An 11,579-nucleotide genomic window follows, 5' to 3' on the forward strand; every position below is an offset into this window, starting at 1 on the left:
AGGAACAGTGGATATAAATATTAAAAAGTAAATTATACTCTTTAATGCCTGTAATGGCTGATGGCTCTTATAGACAACAAATGATTTGCTTTTTGTTTTGCTTTGTTCTTTTGTTTATGCTTTTGTTTTTCTTTTTGGCCTTTTTTTGAGACAGAGTATCCTTACTGCACCAGCTGCCTTGGACCCTCTGTGAAGGCCAGGCTGGCCTTTATCTCGCTGAGCAATCAGTCTGCCTCTGACTACGGCATGCTGGGATTAAAGCAGTGTGCCACCACACCTGGATTTTTTTCCAGACAGGGTTTCACTATGTAGCTCAAGCTGGCTGGGAACTCGTAGAGATCTGCCTGCCTCTGCCTTCCAAGTACTGTTATTTACATTATATGAAAGCAAAAATGTTCTATGGAAGAAAAGGAATGAAAATCTACATGTAAAATGAAAGGAAATACAGTAGTTTTAATCTTAAACATTCAAATCACAAGTGATTTACATTTTCAATATTTTATTTCATGCAATTTATATATTTATACCATTAATATAGTTTTTAACTATTATTTATTTTTATCAGAATCTAAGAAATATATTTTTGAGAATTTCATACATGAATACAATGTATTTTCATTATGTGGACCCTGCCTCTAGCCTAACTCTTCCCATGTCCCCCACATATCCTGCTCTTAAATTCATGTACTTCTCTATAACTAATATATATATATATATTACTGAGCACCCTTAGTGTTATCTGTATACAGATAGGAGTAATGAGGACCTCTTGAGCCTGGACAATCTAATAGAATATTTGTCCCTTAAGAAAACTTACTCTCCCTCCTCCAGCAGCAGCCATTAACTGCCTATAATTTTTCAGCTAGGGGTGGTGCCTGTGAACCTTTCCTTCATCCATAATGGTACACCAATTAGTTTGGTCTACAACAGAATTTGTGCAGCTAACCATATTGTTTCAAGTTCACAATTGCAACACCCTTGTCATGTCCAGAAGACACTACTTTGCAGCAGTCCTCTTTGTCCTTCCTTAGATTCTTACCAATCTTTCTACCCCCTTCCATGATGTACTCTGAGCCATGATTGTAGGGATTGTGTTTTAAATGTCCTGTTTGTAAATAAACATTCCACAGTCTCATATTTGCTTTTCTTGTGTTCCAAACTTTTCAATTACGTTTATTTAATGTCTTGCGTGGTGGGGTGTGTTGTCTATTTGTGGATGTGTTGTGCATGAGTGTGCATGGTATGGCATATAGTTGAAATCAGAGAAATACTTTTATGATTTTGTTCTATCCACCACATGGGTCCTGGAGATCAGGCTCAGGTCTTCAGGTTTGTCATCAGGCAGACATCCTTACCCACTGAATCATCATTTCATCCTTTATCAGTGTTCTATTAAAGGTCTTTCCAGGTTTCCATGCTGTATTTAAATGTATGGATATTCAAAATTAGCTCTGCAATTCCTGTAAATAAAAGCATAGGAGATATGTTTTCATTTTTGAATTCCAGAGAAATTGAAATTTGTTCTTTTACATTTTGTAAATAAATTGTGTTTTTACCATTTTTCTTTTAAATACATACTAACTCATGGTTTTAGTTAAGAATTCCACCAACACAAATATTTTTTTTCTTTCTTATAAGCACTATTTGTAAATCAAATGAGTTAATCACTAATTGTTAATTGTCACAGATAAGAGAATGAATTGTAGAGCAGTTTCCATGGAAACCAGATGCCTCAGGTAGAAACTCAACATCTTCAAACTAGTTTCAAGATTTTCTAAAATAAGGAGAATAGTATCAGTATCTACTTAGTAATACTATAGTAAAAATTTTAAAAGAATGAAAGTAATGGAAACAATGTTGTGAAATGTAAGGCAGCATTGGTAAATAGACTATTAATATAATTCCTGATCAAGTTGTTTTCATTTGTTCATTTTCCTTTTTTTTTTTTTTTTTTTTTTTTTTTTTTTTGAGACAGGGTCTCCCTGTAGCCCCAGCTGTCCTGGAACTCATTATGTAGACCCGGCTGGCCTTGAACTCACAGGGATCTGCCTGCCTCTGCCTCCCTCCCTAGTTCTGGGACTAAAGGCGTGCCCCACCATGCCCGGCCCGATTTTCTTTATAAATGAAAACATAAAAATCGCAGGCCAAAATCTTTCTTAAGATATGTATTATCCTTATACTAATCTCTTCCCAAAAAGTATCTTGTTAAGGTTTATCATACATACAGTATTTCAGTTTCAAGTGTTGCATATCCAGAGTTTGGTGTAGGGTCATGGGGTTAGATAGTGTCTGGGTTTCTTTCATTCTCTCAAAGAAATCTCCTCTTTCCTTCACAGTATTTTTTTTTCTTTACTATGTATGTTCTTAAACTTATTATATTTAATTTCAAGAAATTATTATAGATACAAAGCAGCTTAAATATCTGTGACTTTGTGTAATTTCAGGGTCTGGACTTCGCTATTCTATTTATCCTAACATTCCAGTCAATCATGTCCATAAACAAGGGATGCAGGTCTGCAGTGTATGTCTGGCTGTCCAGTGTTGAACTGAGTCATCTTCACAAAGTTGTCTCCTGCAAACAACCATGTCCTTCCCAGCTGGCCCTTATCACCATGAATAAACAATGCAAGAATATGCAAAATCTTCCCAAGACCTAACTTGGTAACCCTAAGGATTCCATACGGTTCAGTGTTTTTGTAGGGTGCATTGATATTTTTCCCCCTTTTGGGGCAATATTTAGGGTCCTGTACTCTGAGCCATTCTTGCTTTTTGGAATAACTCAATGTACCAGAAACTTAGTATTTGCAGATTCAAGCCCCTCTGTCAAATACCTAACTCTTTAAATTCCTACTGAGCCTTTTTAAAAATTAATTAATTTTTAATGTCATTGACTTTTATTTCTAGGGCACTGTTTTTGTTTAGTTTTACAGAATGGAAATGAGAAGGCAAAAGAAAGAGAGGGGAAGAAGGCAGGATGACAAGCGACTGTGGATCTTAGCTTACTCGGGGATTAAGGGGGCTCAAAAGTCATGATCTGAAATACAAAAACCAAAAACTACTGAGAAAACAGAGTAAAGGGCAAAGAAAAATAGTGGTAAGCATTCAGTATACCTTTCACCACAGTCAGTGAAATACTTTATCTACTCAAGGTCTTCATTTATGTTCTTCAGTAGTTTTCTTGCCAGCTGCTAGAGGAAGATGCTTACAAATGTAATAATGAAAAAGAAATATGAAAATAATATTCAAGAAGAGAAAATTTCTGTGAACTAGTCTAGGATGATTTTATTATACCACAACTGGCCAAGCAGCATAATTAACAAAGATTGTCAAAGAATGACCCATTTATTTCTAAGTTTAAGGTTCTTAACTCAAGGTTATTTCTTAAGTGTGGAATCTCTAGGGATAACAAAAACAAACACACTTTAAGATTAAATATGTTGAAAAAAAAAGTTATATGATTTCAAAATAAAAGACAATCCACACAAACAAAATTTGGACTTATGAGTTTCAAAAGTAAAAGGTGTACAACGTCTTAATTTTCAGAGAAATAACATATTCATTTCAGTTGATAATTGTGGATCCAGAACCTCCCATTAGTTACTGATTTCTTTTTCTGGTCAGTCAGTTCCTTTCCTTCTCACTGTGTGGTCTGGCATCTCCTCCTTATTCATCTCCTCATGTAATTACCAAACCTATTTGTTATGAGCCTTGAGAAGTCATTTCTAAAGAGTACCACTTGGCCTTCCCAGATGGCCCACAGAATTTGATTTCTCAGTATTATACTTCCGAATTAGTAATGCTAATTTATGAAAGAACAACGATCAAGTAAAAATGTTTGTATGCTCCAAAATTTTACAAATGTATTCTTTTTAAAGGATTGTAAAATAATACATTACTTGCATACCATGCAATAAAATATTATTTTCAATTTTCAATTATGTTTGAAATATTTTGGATGTGCTGTGATGTTTTAATTCAATTTTGAGTTCATTTAGATTATTTCATCACAGTAAGGTAGGCAAATATAATAAATGAATTTGAGTAGTTCAAGGCTGTGGGGAAACAAAAGTAAATATAATCCATGACTTGGAATTTCCAGTAACAGATAAATCACACAGTGTTAGTCTAAGACAGGTGGGCCTTGGTTGGCCAGCTGTGCTGCTATCATTGTTTAACAGCAGGAGAAGAAATTGATAACTCTTGTTCTATAGTATTAAATTGGGCATGAACTTTGAAAGAAAAAAAATGAAAGAAATACCAGGAGAAGCAATCTGCACAGATGGACACTGCTCTTGTGTGCGCCATAAAGCTTAATCAAAGAAGTAAGAGAAAATAGCACTGTCTTTGAGTAAAGACACAATACCTTGAATAATTAGAAACATGTTTTCAAATATTAATTTACTTCTAATGATATTTTAATAACTTCTTTTTTAAAAAATATTTTATTTATTATTTTTATTTTGTGTATGTGTACTGCCTGCATGTATGTGACTGCACCCATGTCGTGCAATGCCACAGAGGTCAGAAGAGGGCTTCGAATTACCCTGGAACTGGAGTTAAGGACGGTTTGTAGTTGTCATGTGGGTGCTTGGAATTGAACCCAGGTCCTCTGCAAGAGCAGTCAGTGCTCTTAACCACTGAGCCATTACTCCGAAGAACTTCTATAGTCAAATTTTGGGGTATATTATAGATAAGTATATTCTCTTTCCTGATGGGATATTTAGAGGAATGACAGAAAATGCCATAGGCATCCTTTGACAGCAGGCATTATGTGTTCATGGTTTTCCACCTTGTGATTTTTAAGTCATGGATGTTCCCTGATGATTGTTACTATAGAAAATCTATACTGACTGATTCGCAGGTATCAAGACATTAGATAAAAACCATTAGAAATAGCTAATATTTACTATGTTATTGAAAAATCAAATCAAATAAAATGTGATTTGAATTGAATTTCAGATTGCCTCACATTAGAATAAAGGAAGAGTGGAGGAGACTAATTTTTTTTCTGAACAGAAACCAGATGCCAGAAAAGATTCATCAACTTCTGAATAAACATTGAAGGTTAATTTTTGACTCATCAAACATTTCTATTTAACTTAAAGATTAAAATATGCAAGATATATGTGTATATATATATATGCACATATGTCTGTGTATGTCTGTGGGTGTGTATCCATCTTGCATGATGGAGAATAACACACTATTATTCTTGTATATCTGCTTGATAGATTTCTATTATTCATGTGGCTATATTGTCATGAATCATATCAACTGAACAATATTTATCCTATAGTGTAAGGCTATTTTAAATTATTTTTTATCATAGGAGAGCTTACCACATAAGGCAAACCTAGCAACACCCACAATAGTGAATAAAATTGCATACATGAAGAACAAATGCGCTATAAAGAGCTGACCAAGATAATTAATGGCTAGATATGTAGATATGATAATGGAGGTGTTTATATGAGACAGAGTTCAGGAGAAAAAAACAAGTTAGCCTTCTCAAAGTCTACCTTGGAATCTCACCGTACTCCCTAATGTCCGAAAGCTTCTGTGTCTTTCATGTTTTCTTATCTTTTCCTGAAAACTTCTGTCATTTTTCTAACATCAACCTTGTACTTGAGAATATATGTCCTTATGTTTCAAACCATGTTCAGAACAATAAACTTGGGTGACTTTCATATATACATCTTTAAAAACACCTTCAACAGAAATGAAATTATGTGATAGTGCATAAAAGATCATAAATATATAAAAAATCAAATATTTTTGTTTTGTCTTTGTTCCAATTTCTGTGTCAAAAAATTTAAAGAATATGAGGAAATTATTTTACATTTTAAATTATGAATAGTTTATTTGGAATTGTTATTGTCACAAGAATTGTCCACACTTAAACACCTATCCTGGACTAGTTCTCAGATTTTAGTGTGCTACATTTAATATATGTTTCCTAGGCCTCCTCTATTCTTAATAAAAAAAAAAAAAACGTACAATTTATTGAACGTATAAATAAGTTTATTGAATATACATGCTCAAATATCATAATTATTAAAACTAAACCTCAGTTTCAAAGAGAAATTACTGTGTTTTGAAATGGATTGTGGTTGATTCCTTAGAGAATTATTGACTTAGATTTTTAAAGTGCCTACTTTCTTTATGACTTTGACAATATGTCAGTTTCAACATTTTGGTTTTGTAACTAACATTGAACCATGTACAAAGCATAACTAACTAAAAAGGCCCACATAAAACTGAATATAAATTTGAAAATATTATGTTGAATATTTTTATCATTTCGTTCTCATTCTATGCAAGTTTAGCTTTCTAATTATAGAAAGTAAATTTCTTCTTGCTTATAAGTAAAAATAAAAGACAATATTATATAGACTACAAATGTGGAAATGTGTTTGGATATTTCCTAGCTGCAAAATATCGCGAGGATATTTGAATCAGAAAAATCATCTTCAGTACATTTTATTTCTAAAGGATTTAACTATGCTTCAGATGGTAAAAGCAAATTTCATATTTATTGTGTTGAATTTTATGAGCAAATATTAAATTATTGGAAAAATTTGATATTTTTATCTTTTCCAAAACTACGATAAAGCTTTCATTTAATATACTCTTTGATAAACAAAACAAAACAAAAATGAATCATGGGCAGTACAGATTATTCAAGCATAATACACAAAAGCTAGAAGGAAATGAACAAGGTGACAATGGTTATTTGCAAATGAAATCAACAAATCTCATTATTGCAGCATCGACAATAGAAATAGAAGTAAATTTAATGAGGAAGGTGAAGAATCTATATAATAAAATTATGAAACATTAAAAGACTGAGCAAAACAAAAATAAATTGTTGTCCTTGCCATTCATATTTTTAATACCATACTAAAACTTTATGTAACCAGAGCAAAAGCAAACACATGGCATAAAATCAAACTGTAAACTTTTGCACAACAAAAGACAAAAACAACAAAATGAAGACAGTCTAGGACATGGAAGAAAATATTTGCAAAAAATTCATTTGATGAATGGGTTAATATTCAAATAATATAAGGAACTCACATGATTCAATAATAAAACAAAAACTGCATAAGCCTCCTAAAAGGTCACACTCAAAAATTAGACAAAGTAGTTTGGGAGATGAGTGAGTGGATAAAGTGCTTGTTGTGTAAACATGAGAGTTTTAATTTAGATCCTCAGTACATGTGACTGCTAATGTGGCAACATGTATCTCAATTCCTGGAATAAGGAACCCTGAAGCCTGTGGTTAGCCTGTCTATCTGAAACTGTCAGCTCCAGGTTCAGTGAGTAAGCCTGTCTCAAAAACTGAGGAGCTTCCTCATACAACAGAGGGCAATGAACACAAAAGTCGAAAACTGGCAAAGTAAGGACAATAATCCTATATCAAAATTCACCCACCCAGGGTTCAGGGACCATTATGGAGGAGAGGGAGAAAGATTGTAAGAACCAGGGGAGGAGGTGCATGACCTAAGGAAGGAGAGTCTTAAAAGCTCCTGGAACCTTGTTCATATGAACTTACAGCAATGGTGACAGCATGCACAAAACACAGGCAAATTCAATCAGATAAAACAGAGTAGAGAACTGGGAAAATCTGAAGGAGGCCACAACTTTGGTGAGGAACTACTGGCAGCTTTTCACTGCTGAGTGAAGGAGAGCTGATCTTCTTTAAGGGAGTGATGGTGCACAGGCTGAACAGGCTCCAGTTGATAAACTCACACCGAGGGACATCTGGGTATACAACTTGACTCACCAGGTCTTAAAAATTTGACTAAATGTGTAAAATCATGTGGGTAGGCTATTGGGGAGTGCAGAAAAGGAAGGAGACTACCTATGATTAAGACGTATTGTATGAAGTCCACAAAAATTCAGTTAGAATATATATTTTTTAAAAAAAGATGGAAAAGTAACTGAGGAAAGACATTTCTCCATCAGCTACTAGATTCCACTTGTGATTTTAGTGCTGAGCACAACTATACACCTGTATACATCCCATAGCCACAGACAGACAGACAGACAGACACACACACACACACACACATACACACATATAGATAAAGATCATGATAAACAAATTTTTCAAATAAGATTTGAAAACGGTAAATGTTTCCATGAAAAGGAAAGTAATACCAATAAACACATCATAGAAAGATATCACCACATGTCTATTGTTAATGCTATTTATCAAAACATCAAAGATGACAAAATTAACAAATGTGTGGAGGAAATATTATACACTGCTAATGGATATGTAAAATCATTCAACCATTATGGAAAACAGTGTGCAGTGTATTCAAAAATAGTAGAAATTTAACTACTTTTTGAAGCATTAATCATGTTTGCTATGTGAGAAGTGAAGACCATTATGATATAATAGAGCTGTATTTCTTTGCCCTTTGTACCATTACTACAAATAGGTAAGATACAGATTCGACCTAAATTTCCATGAAAATATAAATATCCACAAAACTATGAGAAAAAGATAGTATCACTAGTGAAAAATGTAAGTGTGGAGGAGATTACACTAAACAAATCTAGCCAGACTCAGAAACACAAAAACAAAGCACAGAAATAATAAAATAATGATCTCACTTACATGTGAAATATAAGAAAAAAAGAAGTTGAATGCATATAAATCTAATATCATTGAAATGATGGATTCCAGAAGAGATGGACATGGAGAAATAGGGTTAACACACAAATTTGCATTTTTTTAAACTTTGCAAGGCACACTTTACATTTGCAAAAAGGTACCTTGCATGGTCATTCAATTTCAGTAAGTACACACAAGACTCAGAAGCTTGGAGGGGCTTTTGTCCCCTGAGCAAGAAAACTGTGACTTTTCCCCATTGGCTGATATCCAACCTCAGAGTTTTTCCAGGTTGACTAGTTTAAAAAGAATGGTGCAGGGACTACAATTCCTTCACCTGAGATCCATGGACTAGCTTCCTAACCCAGACTAGTTAAACACCCTACCATAGATCCCTATGTCCCTCCCAGGCAGTCCCCTGCCCCCAACTGCCAACTCCCAGCCCCTGGATCAGGGAGACAGACCATCTCAGCCAGGACTCTGGTAAGTCAGATCCTGCCCACTACCTCTCTACTCCATCCTCTCACCCACAGCCACCCATTCGGTGCCAGCCTCCTTCACAGGTGGGCTCTAAATCCTTCACTTCAGATCCCTGGACTAGCTTCCTAACCCAGGCTAGATGAACACCCCACCATAGATCCCTAAGCACCTCCCAAGGCAGTTCCCCCACCACCAACTTCCCAGCCTCTAAATCAGGCAGACAGACCTGCTCAGCCAGGACTCTGATCAATGTGCCACCCTGCAAGAACTTGAAACACCCACCACTTTATCTTTCATACCTGAAATAAAAGTAAACTAAGCTATATAAACAATATTAACAGAACCAAAATTAAATTAGACAAAAGCAGAGTAATAATTCTGGTTGTACACACAACCAGCAGAATATCCATATGTCCAAATGGCAATGCAAATACAAACAATAGGAAAAACTAAGAAAATATGCTCCCACTAGTCCTACAGCAATGAGACAATCCTGAAGAACCCCAGGAAGCAGAATTTAAAAGAAAAATCATAAACATGATCAAAGAACTTCAAGAAAACTCAAACAACTCAGTGAACTCAAAGAAGAAGGCATCAATTTATGATGAAAGCCCAAGAATATGTGGCTTAATGAAATATCAGAAAAGAGATATAAATCATCAAGACTTGAAGCTCTAGACTCCGTAAGCAAAGACTGCCAAATTCCAAAAAACACAGGAATGGAATACTCAGGAAAAGTGGGACAACACGAAACAACCAAATCTTTGGATTATATGCATAAGAGGAGAAGATTCTCGAGGCAATGACATTAAGTAGATCTTAAATAGGATTATAGAAGAAACCTTCTCTAAATTAAGGAAAGGTATACCTATAGAGATTCAATATGCACATAGAAAACCAATTAGACATGACCAAAACAGAAAGTCCCCACAGCATATCATAGTAATAGCATTAAATGTTCAGAACAAAGAGAGGTACTGAAAGCTGCTAGAGAAAAACAACCAGTTACATATAAAGGAAAACCCATCAGAATTACAGCTGACTTTTCAATGAAAACTGTGAAAGCCAGAAAATCCTGGGCCAAAGTGTTCTCAGTTCCAAACAATCATGGATGCAAACCTCAAATACTTTATCCAGCAAAACTATTTATCAAGGTCAAAGGGGAATGGAAAAGTTTTCATGACATGAATAGACTGAAAGAATTCATGTCATCCAAACCAGCACTACAGAGAATACTCAAATCGATACCAAGGACCTAAGAAAAGAATGAGTATATCCAATAGGCTACTATTCTTCTTCCCATCTTATCTTTCTCCTCCCTCCCCAGTCCAAGCATCCCATTATCCTTACTCTCCCCCCAATAACAATGCAGGAGACCATATGGGGAAATTCATGAGAGGAAGACAGTATGAGGCAGGTGTTTAACCCTTTCTAAAGTTCTAGTGTCAAACTAATATTTGATTACACTAAAGTTTACCCTGGGGAAACAATGAATTTACTGAGTTTACTTACAGAGATGGTTTACAGGTTATTTACAAGTGTATTGGTGAATTGACTGTTGTTGCACTATAAATTCTTTAACCTCAATTAATGTTCGCTTCCCCAAAATCTCATGGGTCAATTCCCTTCTTCTGACTCTTCCCTAAATTATATACTTTAGTCCTCCAGAAATACAGGACACCATTTGAGATTAAGGCAGCATTTCAAACAAGTGGGTGGGACAGTGGCTGGATACTGTGCTGAGGGTCCAATGACCCTGCTTACCCCTCCTTTTGTGAAGAAACATAGTAGTCAACAAACCCAATCATGATAATCTTTTCCATGTAGGCACAGCTGATATCATGAACATAACAGTTGTTTGGCTCAGAAGAGTGCTGTGCATCAGCATCTTATTAAAACAACATGGAATCCAAATTACACAAATAACACAATGTACCTTTGTATACAGTGTAACTTTGTAAGTTTCCAGGTAAACCTTATAGAAAACATTTAAACATTTAAAAATATTCTTTACTTTATATAGTTTATAAATGGTCTTCCAAATCCTTGCTTAAGGTTTTCAGTGAGTGTAAATAGTAGATAGAGAGAATCAACAGGTATATAGAAAAAACCAAGTTGATTTTCAAAAACCTTAGCATAATCAATTAAGGAAAACTGTGATACTGGAGTTACTGACTGGGGAATTTTAGCCCATTCTATCCTCTCTGTGGACTGTAAATTGCCTTTTATTTTAAATCTATCCTCACAATTAATGAATTTTGCACTGACCTTGTTACAGTTCCAGAGAGAGAGAGAGAGAGAGAGAGAGAAAGAGAGAGAGATTGTGTTGGAATCTTTTAGTTTTCTTTTTAATTATTCCATCAAGAATTCAAGGTTCATTAATTATGAGGATACATTTGTATTAGTTACTTCTGTCATTGTTGTGACAAAGTAGAGCATCCGATTAGCTAATTTTACTATAGATGTGTTTGTATCA

The sequence above is a fragment of the Nannospalax galili genome, unplaced genomic scaffold (genome assembly GCF_000622305.1).
Source record: "Nannospalax galili isolate Female #2095 unplaced genomic scaffold, S.galili_v1.0 scaffold298, whole genome shotgun sequence".
NCBI lineage: Eukaryota > Metazoa > Chordata > Mammalia > Rodentia > Spalacidae > Nannospalax > Nannospalax galili.